We start from the raw sequence: 18,586 nt of genomic DNA, 5'->3' as shown, positions 1-18,586 counted from the left end.
AATTAAAACATGTTCATACAATACTGAATACATTTGAAGCCTTCTTTATGTATATAACCAACATGTCAATACGTTTCTGTTTTTGTAGTTTATTGGTCTTTTGTGGAGATTTTTCATTTATTCTTTATATATAATATTGTGTATTCCTTGGATACTCTATTGATCTTTATCTTTTCTACTGTACGATTTTCAGGGGGGCGCCAGCAAAAATCTCGCCGAGGGCAGCAAATAGGTCCACCAACACAAACGTGGCCGAGTGGACTCCGGAGTTTGCTGCATGAGTTGCTCTGTACGATCTGTGGTGTAGTGGTCACTCAAAAACTGAGTAGCCAATGGGGACGCACCGCTGAAAGTTCCGCCCACCTGGGACATTTGTGGCAGAATCGAAAACAAAGAATGAGGGAGCGCAAACGAGAAGAGCTGCAGCGAGAGCAAAAGTCTGATCAGAAGCACAGAGAACTGCAAACAAAATGATATGTTAAAACAAAGAAAAAATACTTATAGTTTACATGATTACACAAATGATTTGTTTGCAACTTATAGTTTTATTTTTAAAATTAAATTTATTTAGCTTGACTCAGTCTTTTTTTCTCTCTTAAACTCTTAGTTTTGCTTGATTCTGGGAGAGTGTTCGTTACGGCTGCTGCCTTCCTGGTCGTCTTAACTGTGTTAATCTGTGTGATATGTAAATGAGCTGTGCGGTTGCCCTGACGTCATTGGCTGCCATCTCCTGGTCCGCCCCTGACGATTGTGATTGGAGCACGCCGGGCCCGACGCACTCCAATCGCAGCGCACAGCCGGCGCACACCTGCTGGAGATGACTACAAAGCCTGGGGACAATCATCACTCTGGAGGCTCTGCTGTGTGAGCGGATGCCTCTCGCTAGTTGGTGTGCAAATCTGTTAACAGTGGTTAACTTGTGTGGTCTGTGTTTGTCAGTATTGTTGTGATTAGATGTGCTTATATTAGTTTAGTATTGTTTGACTGTTGTCCTCTACCTTAGCTGTGTTTTCTTACAGCCTTCCTTTGTTAGTTGTACCACTTTTAAAGTGAGGTTTTGTTTCGTTCTTTATTTAGTGTGTGATTATTTATTATCCCTGTATGCGATTAGACTCCTTTTTTAGAGTCCTCCTTTTGTTGGTTATTTATCAACCTGTGCCCTTTTGGCCCTTTGTTTGTTCCAGGCTGCATGCCTGCCATTTTGTTTACCCGGCTATTTAAAATAAACCCTTTATAATTATACCAATTCCAACTGGTGTGTGTTGGACGTAACAGTGTGGCTTTATCTTTATGACACAAAACTAATCCCATACAAACCCTAGCCAAACATGTGAGTGCAACACATTATGCTCCATACTTAAGTGACATTTCGTAAATAGGTACAGTACAGTCTGTTCACTTCTAAGGTAAACAGAAATTAAGGGGGAAAAAACCCAAAATGGAGCCAGAAAGCAGAGAAATTATGCAGTTGTCAGATTGATGAACAGCTTCAGACCAGGAGCATGCTCTTCATTCACTCCAGCTTTGAAATGACATTGTCAATTTGCATTGCAAGCGGTCAAGCGTTCTCTTCAGATGATTGAGATGACAAACGTTCAGTGTGTCGTGATTGCACTGCAGAGTTTTTTTTTTCTTTTTCTGGTAACATGTTTGTAAGTGAAATCATCCCAGATGCATAAACCCAAAGACATTTTCTGATTTCACGGTGGCTTAAAAATAATTTAGCTGCTCTTGCTGAAGGATGGCTGAAAGCAAATTCACCGCTGAAAACCGGAGGGTAAACAGCAGATGATTTACCTTTGGATGCACCTTCAAAGAATCCACGGGAAAAAAATATGTTTATTAGGGTGCACATCTCACAAACAATTGCCTGAACATGCGTGTGTTCAGGGCCTAGTCAGCGCCTCCACTGATGTGTGTGTCTTTGTTCCTCCAGTGCCACTGAGGTCTCTTACATTATTCTACTCCTATCATGCAGAAATTGCCTGGACAGCTATTTGGCTCGCGTTTGCTATCCATTTGTAATCCGGATAGAGGGGCCATGACTGCTCGGGCCTCGGGACAGCAGCAAAATCAATTGGCTAGAAATGACATCTGCCAGAATCTGCCACTGGAGCGCTCGTAGGTACCATAAATGAAATCACAAGCCCTAATTGTGTGCTGATTTATTCACTTGTCTGAGTGCATCTCGGCTGGACCAGCTAGTAGCCCCAGAGCCCTGTCTGTGCGCTTGGTCATACATAACACATTTATTTATTTACCCAACGCTTCTGATTCACAGCATCACTTGGGGATATACAGCACACCTCCCCCCCCCTCCCCCAACCCCAACACACACCCTCATCCTGCATTCCTTCGCCCTCCCCTCCACATTTGATTAATTCAGTTTTTATTTTTCCTCATTTTTCGTGTTAAATGAAATGGCTGTGGAGACAACTGTCACTTGGCTCAAGTAAGATAAATATGTCGATGCCTGAAGAGGTTAGAGCATGCTTGCGTGTTTGACTGCATTCAGAATACAGAGATATTTCTCCAGCATTCTTTTCTGTTGCCCTTTTGAGGCAAACTGTTGCAGTTTTTTCACCATTTATCCAATAGTGAGATGAAGAGTGCTTGGTGATGTTATTTTTGGACATTTCAGCATTACCACAGGCACATTTAAAAACATACAAGACATAATTTTCAACATATATTCATCACCACCTCTTGCCACTATTGCCCCCAATGTGATACTTACCGCGAGACTGTTTTGGGACGTTAGTCTGCTGAAACTTTAACCCAGCTCTGACACGGGCCTAAATAAAACATGAAACAATGCCTGCAAAAGTGTCTGAGGCAGTAGAACATAAAAAATTGATACAGTCTCCGCAGGCCAGACCAAGAAATGTATCTAAGCCCGGGAGTTCATCTCGCTCTTCCTGTCACCTTGGCGACAGTCATATGAGGCTACAAGCATGTTTAAGATGATATCACAGGAAGGAAATAGACAAGGGAGAGAAGCCTGTTTTTCATTATATCATGCCGAGGCAAATAGAGAGTAAGAGGGCGACAGAGACGGAGCGATAGAAAGCAAAATGGACTTGAAGCAAAGAATATAGAGAGGCACCGAGGGAGGGAGAGAGAACAGACCAAATATGAAAGCAATTTTTGGAATGAAAAATAAGCAAATTACCTCTCAGAAATTGCAGATGGAGGGATATTGGGCATATGGGAGAGAGTCAAATTAGAGAGCTGTATTTGTGTTGCTGAAATCTGCCTTTGATGAAGCCATTTTTATAATATCAAACATGTCGCCGTGGTTCCCGCTTAAATGACATATTCCAATATTTGTCCTACATTGCTGTTAGCGACATCAGAATGTGTGAACATGGCAGTGCGGAGGCCAGTGGGGAGATGGAGCTACGGTATCATTTAACGCGGCAAACAGCCCTGCCTTTTCCAGCTCATTAGCCATCCCCTTCTTTGTCCCAGGCCATTTGATAGCAGCATTAATCTACGGCTCCACTAGGCTTCCTCTCCCTATTTACCGGTATTTCATGAAGATTACACCACTCAACCGTGTAAATGTATGCCTCTCTTTTCCCTCGCATCCCTTCTCGCCTAATGTGACGCCCCCAAACTCTGTGTATTACCTTGTATAAACTTCTGCGACATACGGCGGATTAAACAGTGCATTTCTCCAAAAGCCCAAAGAGATGAGAGGCGAGAGTGAATGAAAGGCGATCAAAGTGTTCGCCAGCCAGCCTCGTCCTGCTTGTTCACTTTCACGAGATGTTGTGTTCTGTTTACAACCCACATGCATGGCACACTGCCATAAACACTGGCGTCCTTTGATCAGGATCACCTGCCATTTGATTACAGCTACTTGCTCGTCACAGTGAAAAAATGACAGGAATGCTATGTACTGTCAAGTACTAATATCATATTAACATTGTTATCTTAAAATGCTTCAACCATATAGGTATAGCACACAACCTTACAATGTCAACGCAATGTTAACAGCTTTACCAATTCTAACAGAATGCGTCTCTAAAAAATATTTGAGTCACAATTTATCTAAATATTTGACAAAAAGTCAATCAGAACTTTATTTGTCTACAACAGCATGATGCAACAATACCCAAATCTCACATAATATATACACATAAATCCCTTTTTCTTTACAATGATTACTTTTGTCTTTTTATACGTTAATTACATTTTGCTGATAATACTTTTATATTTTTGCATTTTTTGAATGCAAAAGTACTTCTGATTAAGTATTTAGACAATAATGTATTAGTACTTTTACTCAAGTATAGTATCTTCCACTACTGTGCAATGCATCATTAAAATGGTGATTTAAGGACTCCTTCATACACCTACCAGAAGAAAACGAAATAAAATCTAAAGATTTATGTCAGTGCCTTACTCCTTTCTATCCCAAGTGTAGCACAAATAAAGTCTGACACATGGGAGGCTTTGGCATATTGAACCATATACCACTCTTAAGGGTAGGTAATCCTTAGGGAGGTGAGCTGAACCCACATCATAAAATACTAAAACTACTTTGTCACTAACTTCTTAGAGCCCAGTTTTTCTCAGGATAAAGTAGCAGCTCTATGATCAGTCTGGCAGACTCCGTCTCTCATGGGGTGTCTGACTTTTTTATGGGCGGAAAGACAGGAGACGCAAACTGACTCTCTCCGCATACAGCTTGCCATTCATCGAGACATGAGAGGTTTGGGCGTCTTTGGCATTTAGAGAGTCAGTGGCATGTTTGAAGGTGAGTCCATTCATTCTCTTTTCCCCTGCAAGGGTTTGCACTGTATAATGAAACCTGAATGTCCGGCAATGAATGGCAAATCCATCTTTTGCATTATGGGCTTTACTGCGGTTTTACCTTTTCTCATGTTTAAGCATACAGCAACCGTTTGTATTGGAATAAGTACAATTGCTTAAGTGTAAAAAATGTCCTGCTCAAGAAGCTCAGCGGGTGAATATAAAGAAAATATATGAAGTTGAACTTGTTGACATCCATGGGAATGTGAAACCCTATCACAAAGACCATATCAATCCACCACATGAATAGGGCTTTTTCTTTCAAATCATGAAACACAATTGGACGGAAGAAAATACAGAGACCTTAATCCTTTCCTCAGTCCCAGCTGGCCAATATGGAGTTCAATTCCAGGCTATTATATTGGTCCAATAGAAGACACTGGCTGCTATTCCCCAGCCTCCATTAGTTCTGTGTGACTTTAAGACCTGCAACTTTGAGACAGATATTAAACTGGAATGACCAGAGATGGCATCGGCGTCCACCACGTGACCGCCAGTTCCACAGCCTTCATTTCTGAGTTGTTGAGAAACAAATCGAGTGTTGTTTGGTGGGAGAAATAAGCCATCATAGATTCTCTCAGCAAATTAAGTGCAGCACATTGCTTATAGAAGTGTCGTGTTTGCTTAAAAAGATAGGAAGTGGTATTACTATGTTCATATTTTGAGAATTTTCAAGAGATCCAAGAATAATCCGGTTAAATAAGACTACATAGCTTTCGATGTGGAGCTCCATTAAGATCTGACGCCTTTGAAGAGAGATGGCTCCGCGAGGATGTGTGGGCGATGGAGAACGGACAAATAAGATACATCACAGCGTAAACGGTCCAACGCTTGTTTAATGAGAGATATCAGAGAACCATCAAAGGCCAGTTGGCTGAGCTAACGCGCCCGGCACTCGCGCTCATCAACATGTCATTGTCAATTGTGAAGCTAACTATCTCCCTGCAAGCCTTTAGTTACTTTACAGATCTGGATGAATGATGTGAAATATAATCAAGTTTTAAATCAGACTTGAGTTACACCTGGAGTAAATTCACAAGCTACCCTGCAGTATACAAAGTCATTCAAACTAGCTGCACCTTTACCAGCTTTGATAAACACATTAACACATCAATAATTATAATCAAACATATCATATATATGATTCTGAAATGGACCAATTTGTATATTGAGTACCTTTTGAATGCAGGACTTTTACTTGACGCAGAGTATTCCTACACCCTGGTACTTGTACTTTTACTCAAGTACAAGATCTGAGTACTTCTCCCACCCCTGAGAACATGTGACATTACCAGTGCCATCCTACCATAAACAGATTTAGAGCTGAAATTACCAAAAAGAAGGCTGATGGAAAGATGGGGAAAAGATTGCTTCTTGCAGATCCAAGAACCGCATCGGGGAATTGTAAACATTTTCCAAAGAGTTGATTTGGAAAGGTCCATTCACAGAAACAGGGAGGGGAGGCTAAAAATCATAAATACTACTTCCTTTTTATGGGGCAACAGCCAACTGGTGGTGGGCGGCCGGACCTGAATCTCAAAGTCAATGACATTATTTATTTAGGCCAAGACAGAATGGGTAAAGGCGACTCTGATCCTCTTTTCTTGTTTTCTGTTTTTGCAAGCGGCACATGTGAAATGATAAAAAAGCAGCGCCCTATGCACCATGACAGAGGTTGATTTTCAGCGGTCTGTGCGCTATTTGGACGAGATTACAAACAGGATGCATGTTGGGAAGTGCATGTCTGGACCACGGAGAAGGATAGTGACAGCTCTCCATCATGTTTTAACTTGTATGAAGCAGCATGGCATTGCACAGCGTTAAAGGCACTCTGGAGGGATGCAAACACAGCGAGGGATGAATAGAGGTTAGAGGGGGGTGCTGGCACATATGGGGCTGGATTATAGTGTCCTTTCAGACCTGCACAATATGCATGTTTGGGTCTGGGCTGCAGCCTCCACATAGCAGCCACACAGCTCCAGGGCTGGGCAGTGGGATCCCCCAGACATCCAAGGTTTTCTATGGCCTACAACAATGGCCCACATTCTGGATCCACAACGCACCTGGCCTTGTCTGATAAATGGTTTCAAAAGAGGATACACACTACACCTAGTCCAGCATGCAGTCCTTGTGCCCAAACACGTCACTGTCCGCTCTATTTATGCTTCTTTGAGGATTATTTTTCCGCCATTTCTTTCTGGAGGCTTAAAGTACCTTAGAAATGTAGTATTGCATATGCATACGTTTGTGGAACAAGAAATGGATTGTACAAAAATCAAGAAAGAAAAGTGGTTGAGGCTAAAGTGAACTGACATTTGTTCTGAAAAGTGTCAGTCAAGCTCGAGGACATTGAGTCCTTCATTTCCCACAATGCAACTGAGAAGGGTCTTTCATTATACCTTCTTATTCCTTTGAATTTTATTCAAAACCCAGTTTGCTCCAGTGATAAATGTGGGCTAAAACTAAGTGAAGGTTTTTGTGTTTGATTTATTTATTTTCAAAATGTTTATTAACCAATCAAATTGGTCAGTGGCTAAAATCACTGGATATAAACAACTGTATCTTTTTAATTTATTTGGGTACAAGTACATATTATAGTCCAATTGTGACTGTGTATGATTCTCAGTTTATAGTGTGAGAATATGAACTACAATGCAGACAGTAGTCTCTGTGACAAAGGGACAGCTGTCACACATGAACAGAACCTACACACATCAGTAGATCCTCACTTGTCTCCTATTTTAAATGGCCGTATCCTAACTGTCCTTATGAACTATGATAATCTGGTTCTGGATCATTGCTCGCCACATCTACACAGTGCTTCATTCCTCTTCCTCTCCTTGCAGTTCTAATGCATTCGTTCCGTGTTGTTGACTGTGCAGATGATCTGTGGCTGCTCCGACATAGAGTTGGGGCTCAAGTCTGCTGTACTGTAAAACAATTGTGTAAAATGTTGCTACTATCTTTTATATACATGTTTCTGGCCATTGAAACTTATGCAACAACTATAATTATCGATCAATATATTGTATGACTTTACTCCACGTCCCCAAACATTCATTAGGGTCATTTTCAACAGTTTTCACTGTTACTACTAACTGCTAGAGACGTACGTAGAGCTTGGAAAGAATATTATTTTATAAGTGGAACATGATTTTTAAGAAAAAAAGATACGCTGATGCTGCACAAACAACAAGTAACTTCTTCCATTTTCTATAATTAACCGGCTTCATAATCTTTCAAGGATTATGAGGCCAACTAATGACCAAAAAAATGGGATTTGGTCAAATTGAAAAGGATTAATTACTTCTTATACTTTGCAAGGTGACAGTAATTACGTTCATCCACTCAAACAAAAAAGAGAATAAAATAATTGGCAGACACTTAATTAAAGGTTACGGATTTGACGTAATTGTAAAAGACAAGACAATTAAACGTCCTATTATTCAATCAAGATACACATGGAGTAATTGGTGTGTTTCTCTCTCGAGGGCTGGCAAATTCGGGCTCCGTGATGGGTGAAGAGGGTTTGGTAAACATTGAGAGGATAGCATGAATTGCTACCTCCTTCTAACCCAACCAGACAAGGTTATTGCGAGGGTTCAAACTTCAGAAGGGCCCAGGAGGGAACTCAGCCCCCTCTAAAACAGATTATGGTGAGCCCCAGAAGAATTGAGAATGTGAAAACCTCCCATTAATGTCAAGGTTACATCAGCGAGATGCCTCAAAAAGTCAATGGGCGTACTCCTAAGAGGCCCTTTGTGATTTGTTACCTGGACTTTTCAGACAGCGCGACCTCACAGACATGGAACATCAGGTGGGTATGAAAAGGCAGGTGGGGCTTTAGCACCCTTGGTTAAAACACATCTGATTTGAAATATGTGATGCATTAGCAATATGTCTCAACATACTGTAGCTCATTGAAGTTCTATAGCAATGTATGCCAAACTTTGTCCATGAAGCTAGTTTCTACATTATTTTCTTTGATTATTAATTATTCAGCGGGTGAGAAATACTTGAGGACCAGTCCAGTACAAATGTACTCACAACTCTCCATGATATGCTGTGATTGAAAGAATGCATGTTTAAGCCACTTCCACATTGGCTTTACTTTTCTGTGGTCTGCAAATTGGGCGACTTTTCTGGTTGAAAAAGAAGTGCCGTTGCATAGAAGTCAATGAGAAAATTACCTGGCTTCTTACTTGATTTATTACCTCAGTGGACAATGTATCCATGACTTAATCGCTAATTGTAAGAGACAATAAGACAGGGTGTGCTTCAGGGTCATAACTAAGTTTTGATTGACAGGTTGCTGTCAACCAAAGACAAATAATGCTTCATTTGCATATTTCAGAATCAGACTACCTTTATTCGTCCCACAGAGGGGACATTTGCTATTTTAAAGTTTATTAAGATTACCCACCTTCTAACTTGATTTATTACTTCAGAAAAAATTGTTGCTTGAGTTATCAATTGCTTGTTTCAAGAGATGGAATACCTTGATTGGTGATTGGCTAATGGTTACACAAGCCGAAAAATCGTTATGACATCATAAAGTGGCCAAAATCTGATCAGCGCATTTTCAGACAGTTTTTTATATAAATGGATCAGGACAACAAGCGAGCGAATCTTTTCCCCTCAAACTTTCAGATTCTCTTTACATAGAGGGGACACATTTTTTGCATAATAGGTGACATTTAAGGTAAGAATTCAGAACATTTGTAACAACATTAATTGGGGAACTTGTATGATGATATCTTTCCCCTAATTACTTGCATTGTCTCCTCTCAAATAATAATCATCATACGTTTTTTTTTTTAAATGTAGTTGTCAATATTTACTGATAAAGTAAGAATGAACAATATCCCAGACTTGGTAAATATGTAAAAAAGCATTTCTCTTAATTTTTTATAGTTTTTTAGGAGATAATAATGGAATGATGAGTCAGAAGATTAAAGGCAACGCAGACACATTTTGAATAATTGTATGTAATAATGATAATATTCCACCAGACAGACAGTCCTATACAACCAACAACCTATGCAGTCTGAAACTCATAAAAGTCTGACTCTCCACTGAAGTGCACGTAAGAGTCAATTACTTCTTGTCTGAAAAAATCTGGGTCAGACATAATCAAACGTCAGACTCTCAACCCAAAAGACTGATAGAGAGAGCAGCCATCACTCTCGCCTGCCTCCTTATGGCTTTCTCGCAGACTCTGTCTTTCTCTCACTCCAATCTAATGGACAGAAGCCCAAATCTCTCCTCAGGTGTGCCAGCGAAGGTAATATTCCTCAGGTACCCTTTAATTACCCATCATTTAGTATTCATAGGCCACGTATTCATCACCACTTTGCTCATTGCTCACCGGCTGAAGGATGAGGATTTTTTTCTTCAATGGTATGCACTTCCCAAATGGAATTACCCGTCCCAGAGAAGAAAAAAGGGGCGAGGAAAATTAAAGATTTTTCACGGACAGACAAGAGGAGAGGAGGTTCTGTTGATGAATGACAATGAAGTTGACTTCATCTGCCAGAAAAAAGTTTTAAATAGATCGCAATATTCCATCGAGAGGAATGCATTTCTTATCAAATCTGGCAGTAGGGCCTTGCGTCCATACGATTGTTTTCCCTACATGACATCAATTAACCATGACCCTAAACATAATTGCAGTGTAGAGCTGAATCGTATACTGTCTAAGCCCCCCAGAGCTATTCATATTTGACTGTCTATACATCCGTCAAGCTTAATTATGACACATTTGTTAATTTACATTGTCAAAACCCGTCTCCTGTAATTGGCTCATTGTTCGGTCATCTGCTCATCCCAGTAAATAGAATGTAGCATTATTTTGGGTCCAACGGCACCAGATTCACATTAAATTCCCCAAATGATGTGATCTCAGTGAGCCAGCATTCTTTATCGCAGAGATTTCCATTTAACAAAAATATGTTTTTAGCATTGCTAGTGCGTACAGTTATCCCGTGAACTGTAACAGACTGAGATATGGAATCCTATCGTGGATACTACAGTAATTGTACATCAAAAGAACAGCAAGCTGTATCCATGTGTGTTAATGCAGAAAATGTGAGAGTGTGAAATCCACAGCATCATAGATGTATCAGAAAGCCTTTGTTCGAATGGATTTGCCTTGAAGGAATGAACAATGTAATCAAAGCTTGTTCCCCCTGAAGAATACCGTTAATGAGTCGCAGCATTCTCAACATTTTTCATTCTGGCATACATTCTAACAAATCTTGATGTCATAATTACCACTAAAAAGCTGTGAAATGTTCCAAAGATGGACAGCGTCAGTAGGCGTAACGTATAATAGAACTATCACTGATATGCATTATTTAGAAAGATGACATTCAATGGGGCAAAGATTTTGGGGTTTACATATTTCAGATGGATATTAACAGTGACTGCGAGGACACAGCTGATGTTTAACAGGTCAACAATGATGGCAGTTGTTTCTCGACTCTTGATTGAACTGTTTGACACCCACTGTAACTACTCTGCTACCCCCATGCCAGTTCAAGTAAGTACACAACAGATGGAAACGGGGATAAAATAATTATGCTAATTATTTATTTGTTGAAACACGTCTCCAGTCTTGTTTCCAGGAAAATGTTGCAATGTCCAGTGGTGATCTGACAGCCAAGACAGCCTGGAGTACTAGTCCCTGCTGGAATCAAACACACAAAGTGCTATTTACCACTGTGACACATTAACTATGCCACTTTGGACAAGCAGTGTGCAATTTATTTTCATTAAACTGTTAAGCCATGATAAAAAGACATGATAATCCCCCTAGTCTTCAATCTTGCTAGCCAGACGGCTCTCCCTGTCGAGAAATGGATTCAGAGAAGAGAACAGTTGGCGTTAGCAGTATGTCAGAATGCAAAAGAGAATAAGGCAAAAAAAAGAAAGACATCCGGAGATATAAAACATGGCTAAACAGTGTTAGAAATTGCTTTTATTGTGTGGGTTCACAGGGGTCAATTTACGCATTATTTTGTTGTACCTTAAAAGTGTTGTCCCCTAGAGATAAGATCATATGCTAAAATGTCTAAAAGCAACAGGGAAAACAACAAATCATTTGATAATTTAAATAAAAACATAAATGCTAGTGGAGCCTCGCAGCTATGTTTTAGATGTTGACAAGTACAGAAGCAGCAGAAACGTGTTTCATCCGACGCTGCCTGAAGAACACAAAAAGGACTGAAATATCCGGTATTTGCAGTCTGCAGAGATCTAATTGCGTGCAAACAAAACATATTCAACCATTTATATGCGGCTTTCTGTTAATCAAAAGACAGATAATGCCTCATTTGCATTTTAAGTTGAACATTTCAGAAAACGTTTAATACAAAAATATTTTGTTTGAAAGAAGACATACGTATAATGCTAATCTTCAGGTTCATATTTTGTTGTTCTACTAGGACATCAAAAAGCTCTTTATTTTTCTCATACTGCCTGTGCTGCAGCACCTCTTTTCACCCTCTGTCTGAAACCAGAGCCCAGTCTGCTCTGATTGGTTAGCTGACTGGCTCTGTTGTGATTGGTCAACTGCACAGATGTGTATGAAATGTCCCGCTCCTTAGCCTATAGCTTACAATATTTTAGCGCTAGCCAATGGAAGCGAGTTAAAGCAAAATAAAAGAAAATAATGTATGTCATTTCAAAAGTTGCTTTCTTATATGTAAAATGATTGAGACCAAATCTGGATTATCCTAAACATCTCTCTGGGAATTATGCAAATCCTAAATTGTTGTTTTCTATTTTTTGCGGTTTACACAATAGGAGCAATAGCAGATGGTTGCCAGTGGGCCTACACGAGGCCTGCACTGGAGGTCTCTACAACACCAGGACAAGAGAGAAAACCCATCAAAGCTAACATTAGGGTAACGGTAGATAACCCCATCCCACCATGTTGCTCTCCTTGTTCTTTGCTTCCCTTTGGGAGCCCATGTGACTACAAATCTCTCTGAAGCTATTAGATATAATATCTCTTGACAGAATCTCCTTTCAAAATGAGGACTCTATCCCTGCTATGTGCTTTTAGTTGTTTAAAAGATTGAGGCCAGCGTATCTTGACAGTGAAACACTTTGTGCACCAACAGGGATTCAACAGAGACATGGATTCACCCTGCTCTGATAAACAAGCTTCATAGGGAAACCTTAGAAGGACTAAATCCTGAAAAGTATGCTCCTGAAAAAACTGTATTTGAGGAAGGTTTGACATGTGATAGACCTTATACCCCAAAATCAGCACCAACCAGACCTTCAAAATTAATTGTTGCCACATTCTATTCCACCACTGTTCTGGGTCCGGTCAGGTTTATAATTAGATACTTATCAAATAAAATAAAAAAACAATTATGTAAGTAACACATGCTGGTTCTTGAGTCAGACAATAAAAATACAAGTAATTACATACTTGGATGTAGGATTGGGCAACAACCATGTCCTCCCTGCTTTCTGTTATTGTACTTTTTTTCTTTTACGTCAATCTTGCCTTACCTAAATGTGTCAAAGTACCAATGCTTAGGCAGTGTCCGCCAGGTTCCTGATACCACCGAACAAGGCCACACTTAGCGGCTGAATGAGGTACACATGGGCTTTCAACCTAGCATATATATTACAGTGGGGCAAAAAAGTATTTAGTCAGCCACCAATTGTGCAAGTTCTCCCACTTAAAAAGATGAGAGAGGCCTGTAATTTCCATCCTAGGTACACCTCAACTATGAGAGACAAAATGAGAAAAAAAAAAATCACATTGTCTGATTCTTAAAGAATTTATTTGCAAATTATGGTGGAAAATAAGTATTTGGTCAATAACAAAAGTTCATCTCAATACTTTGTTGGCAATGACAGAGGTCAAACGTTTTCTGTAAGTCTTCACAAGGTTTTCACACACTGTTGCTGGTATTTTGGCCCATTCCTCCATGCAGATCTCCTCTAGAGCAGTGATGTTTTGGGGCTGTCGCTGGGCAACACGGACTTTCAACTCCCTCCAAAGATTTTCTATGGGGTTGAGATCTGGAGACTGGCTAGGCCACTCCAGTACCTTGAAATGCTTCTTACGAAGCCACTCCTTCGTTGCCCGGGCGGTGTGTTTGGGATCATTGTCATGCTGAAAGACCCAGCCACGTTTCATCTTCAATGCCCTTGCTGATGGAAAGAGGTTGTCACTCAAAATCTCATGATACATGGCCCCATTCATTCTTTCCTTTACACCAGGGGTGGGGAACCTGCGGCCCCCGGGCCGTATACGGCCCGCGAGACCATTTGGTATGGCCCTCGAGGTAATTTATAAACACACGCAAAAAAGAAAAAAAATTAAGAAATCTAGACCGCAAAATAATTAAACAAGCGAGTGGGTGTTTTTCCTGGCAACGGTCATGGTCCTTGAACACAACACGAGCCTAACGTGTCATCACGTGATATATGTTTCGTCTGACAGGGGTGCAGTTCTGACGGAGAGCACCAGAACGCCGCTCCGGGACTTTAGAAATTGCAGCACCCATAAGGAGCCGTACACATGCCGCAGTTTTTGCGTGGCTGTGTCTTTAGTTGAACGCCCACTGGCGATCTGTTCATCTGTCATACTGATCATACAGTCAATAACTTTGTTGTTATTAGCATCTGGTTAGCTAGCTATGCTAACGAATATGAGAAGCTTTTTCTCCAACCAGTGAGGTAAAGGCACATCTTTATATGATCATTATAGTTATACAAAAAAAACCAGGTATAAAATACTATGACAGTAAAAACAAGTTATATTAATAGACAAGAATACAGTTCTCCTTTTAGGAGAGTGATTTGGAAAATATTCATAAATAAAAAGTAAATCTGCTTACAGTTCTGTTTCATATGGGTGTTGAGATGTATCCATAGATCTCTTCATTTTGCTCTCAAAGTGCACCAGATTGATGCTTTCAACTTCCCGTAGCATGCCCCCCCGGACCCCCCTAGAGGAGGTGAGGTTAGGTTCCCCCCCCCACCCACCCCACTTAAATCATGTTCACATGGATAGGAAACTAAATGCATTAGCACACATCTTGTGTCCATATCTTTCTGTTTGGTGGTCATGCCACAACTGTGCATGTGCATGCATGCGCGAGTCATGGCAAGATATCTGGACTAAGAGGTTGCTTTTTCTTTGCAAAGCATGAAAGAAAGGCCAAATGAATGGGCTGTGATTTTTAAGCAGAGGTCAATAATTTGTACGGCCCTCGGAGGATGTTGAAAAAATTGAAATGGCCCTTGAGAGGAAAAAGGTTCCCCACCCCTGCTTTACACGGATCAGTCGTCCTGGTCCCTTTGCAGAAAAACAGCCCCAAAGCATGATGTTTCCACCCCCATGTTTCACAGTAGGTATGGTGTTCTTTGGATGCAATTCAGCATTCTTTCTCCTCCAAACACGTCTAGTTGAGTTTTTACCAAAAAGTTCTATTTTGGTTTCATCTGACCATATGACATTCTCCCAATCCTCTTCTGGATCATCTAAATGCTCTCTAGCAAACTTCAGACGGGCCTGGACATGTACTGGCTTAAGCAGGGGGACACGTCTGGCACTGCAGGATTTGAGTCCCTGGCGGCGTAGTGTGTTACTGATGGTAGCCTTTGTTACTTTGGTCCCAGCTCTCTGCAGGTCATTGGTGTGGTTCTGGGATTTTTGCTCACCGTTCTTGTGATCATTTTGACCCCACGGGGTGAGATCTTGCGTGGAGCCCCAGATCGAGGGAGATTATCAGTGGTCTTGTATGTCTTCCATTTTCTAATAATTGCTCCCACAGTTGATTTCTTCACACCAAGCTGCTTACCTATTGCAGATTCAGTCTTCCCAGCCTGGTGCAGGTCTATAATTTTGTTTCTGATGTCCTTTGACAGCTCTTTGGTCTTGGCCATAGTGGAGTTTGGAGTGTGACTGTTTGAGGTTGTGGACAGGTGTCTTTTATACTGATAACGAGTTCAAACAGGTGCCATTAATACAGTTAACGAGTGGAGGACAGAGGAGGCTCTTAAAGAAGAAGTTACAGGTCTGTGAGAGCCAGAAATCTTGTTTGTTTGTAGCTGACCAAATACTTATTTTACCGAGGAATTTACCAATTAATTCATTAAAAATCCTACAATGTGATTTCCTGGATTCTTTCCCCCCATTCTGTCTCTCATAGTTGAAGTGTACCTAGGATGAAAATTACAGGCCTCTCATCTTTTAGGTGGGAGAACTTGCACAATTGATGGCTGACTAAATACTTGTTTGCCCCACTGTATATATATATATAATACAACTAATAGTTGTAAACCCAAAAGTTTATTTATTTTTAGTCTACAGTATATGACTGAGTCACATGAAGTGACTACCGTAGCTAACTTATTTAAACCCAAAGATGTGATATTTGTGTTGATATGCACCACTGTATAAATTGTAGGCATTGTATTTATTGTAGTACAATATGCAGATTTTGACTTAATCTTTTGTTCAGATTTTCCTTTAAATTGTTTATAAAAATATTTGCACATTTTACACAATTATTTTATGTTTATATCAATATTAATTATTTTTTGTAATTTATATTTTATTTTATTCTAAAATGGATCAACTGTCACTAAAACCAATTTCCGCCGGGAAAGATAAAGTATTCTAATATCACACAACATCACATGAACCAGTCAAAATGTTTTGCTGTTTATCCAAAGGTCCTCCCAAATGGCCTTTTCTTTACCCAGCAACAGACAGATGGAGAATAAACCCTATTCAGTGGCGTGTTGGGTTGCACCCTGCACCAGATGAGAGTCCCCACTGACAGAGATTACAGACTCCAGATGAAGTAAGGCTTCAAGCTGTCTCCAGGCTTTGCACAGAACACAACAAGGGACATCATGCTGCATGCCACCTTGTTGTTCCTTTTGTGCCGTAAACGCTCGATGCTGCGAGAACAGATGAAAAATGTACGCCTGTAAAAACTCCACAATGAACCTCTGCGGCTGGCTGTTTAGATTTGTTTTAATTGCATTGCAGCTCAGGGCTGAGTTCAGAGGGATTCCTCCAGAGTTACTCTGTCAGCCTTAATAGCCGTTCGAGGCTTTTTCACTGATGTTCTCTACCAGCGAGTTTCAGCAAGGGTTTTCAGGATATCCCTTTAAGCAGCAGTAGTGCAACTGTCCAACAATGTACAAAGGTAGCTTCCATTTTTAACTAACTTCTTGTTTCTGCCTCTGTGTTGCATTTAAATTAGAAGGCTTGTTCAGTAATTGTGTGAAAAAATGTATGTTATTTAGCATAAAATCCATCTCCTGACTGTCAACTGTGAGAAATATACATCCTATATTCATATACATTTGTAGCCATAGCAAGTATGCATGATACTTCATGAGTGCTGAGATTTCTGCAAACAATCAAAGATAAAAAGGTGTTTTATACAAGAACATAGAACACCCATGCAGTATTTGGAGGTGAAAAAGTGATACGCTGAGACCAAATAACTATCTTGCTATAATATTCATTTGGCTGAGAATCTCAAGTTGATTTACGATAAGACATCTGCCAAGATATTTGCCAACATAAAAAAAGTCAGCCATATCAGGCAAGGCAAGGCAAGGCAAGGCAAGGCAAGGCAAGGCAAGGCAAGGCAAGGCAAGGCAAGGCAAGGCAAGGCAAGGCAAGGCAAGGCAAGGCAAGGCAAGGCAAGGCAAGGCAAGGCAAGGCAAGGCAAGGCAAGGCAAGGCAAGGCAAGGCAAGGCAAGGCAAGGCAAGGCAAGGCAAGGCAAGGCAAGGCAAGGCAAGGCAAGGCAAGGCAAGGCAAGGCAAGGCAAGGCAAGGCAAGGCAAGGCAAGGCAAGGCAAGTTTATTTATATAGCACCTTTCAACAAGGCAATTCAAAGTGCTTTTCAAAAAACGAAAGACATTAAGAAAATGGCATTTAAAATCAGTCATTAAAAAGAAAAGATATTAAAATAAACATTAAAAGAAAAAATACATGGATAAAAGTTACAGTGCAGTTTAAGATGTGAATAGTTCAATTAAAAGCAGCGGCAAAAAGAAAAGTCTTCAGCCTGGATTTAAAAGTAGTCAGAGTTGCAGCGGACCTGCAGTTTTCTGGGAGTTTGTTCCAGATATTTGGAGCATAATAACTGAACGCTGCTTTACCATGTTTAGTTCTGACTCTGGGGACAGAAAGCTGACCAGTCCCTGAAGACCTGAGAGATCTGGATGGTTTATAATTTAGCAGGAGGTCAGAAATGTATTTTGGGCCTAAACCATTCAGTGCTTTATAAACCAGCAGCAGTATTTTGAAATCTATTCTTTGACACACAGGAAGCCAGTGTAAAGACTTCAGAACAGGAGTGATGTGATCCACTTTCTTAGTGTTAGTGAGGACTCGAGCAGCAGCGTTCTGAATCAGCTGCAGCTTTCTAATAGATTTTTTAGTGAGACCTGCGAAGACACCATTACAGTAGTCCAGTCTACTGAAGATAAAAGCATGGACAAGTTTTTCCAAATCCTGCTGTGACATTAGTCTTTTAATCCTAGATATATTCTTTAGGTGATAGTAGGCTGATTTAGTAACTGTTTTAATGTGACTGTTGAAACTCAGGTCAGAGTCCATGACTACACCTAGATTTCTGGCTTTATCTGTTGTTTTGAACATTGCAGACTGAAGCTCAGCGCTAACTTTAATACGTTCTGCCTTGTCTCCAAAAACCATTAACTCAGTTTTATCTTTGTTTAATTGGAGAAAGTTCTGACACATCC

Source organism: Gymnodraco acuticeps, unplaced genomic scaffold (genome assembly GCF_902827175.1).
Source record: "Gymnodraco acuticeps unplaced genomic scaffold, fGymAcu1.1, whole genome shotgun sequence".
NCBI classification, from domain to species: domain Eukaryota; kingdom Metazoa; phylum Chordata; class Actinopteri; order Perciformes; family Bathydraconidae; genus Gymnodraco; species Gymnodraco acuticeps.
This window is presented reverse-complemented; position numbering follows the sequence as displayed.